This window comes from Chrysochloris asiatica, unplaced genomic scaffold (genome assembly GCF_000296735.1).
Source record: "Chrysochloris asiatica unplaced genomic scaffold, ChrAsi1.0 scaffold00133, whole genome shotgun sequence".
NCBI lineage: Eukaryota > Metazoa > Chordata > Mammalia > Afrosoricida > Chrysochloridae > Chrysochloris > Chrysochloris asiatica.
The window spans coordinates 2,481,912-2,482,482 of NW_006408651.1; positions in this window are offsets into that span (position 1 = coordinate 2,481,912).

Consider the following 571-nt stretch of genomic DNA (forward strand, 5'->3'; position numbering starts at 1 on the left):
GAGACATTCTTTGTACTCAGATTAGATGACTGCCCCACCTGCCCTATAGACTCAAGGCAGTCAATACTAACGAACATCCCAGAAAATGGTTTGCAGTATCAACAAGGTGATTCAAAAGTGATACTAAAAGACCTTTTGAGTATCCAATGAAATACTGAATAACAAATTTGAAGACCCACACTTCCTGATTTCAAGATCTGTGCTACCAAGTTATAAAAACAGAACAATGAATCTTAAATGTATACTGCTAACTGAAAGAAGTCCTGGTGTGGCACTGTGGGCTAATGCACTGGGCTGCCAAGTCAGTGTGAACTGCAAGGTCGGTGGTTTAAGTTCTCCAGTGGCTCCTTGGAAACCCTGTACAGGGTTGCTATGGGTCGGGCTGACTTGACAGTACTTAACAAAAACATACTGAAAGAAGGCAGCCACAAAAGACTTTATATTGTATGATTCCAATTATGTGACACTCCAGAAAAGGCAAAACATTTAGACAATAAAAAGATCAGGGGTTTCCAGAAGTTGCAGGAGAGCAGGCTAAACATAAAACACAAGGGTTGTTGTTGTTGTTGTT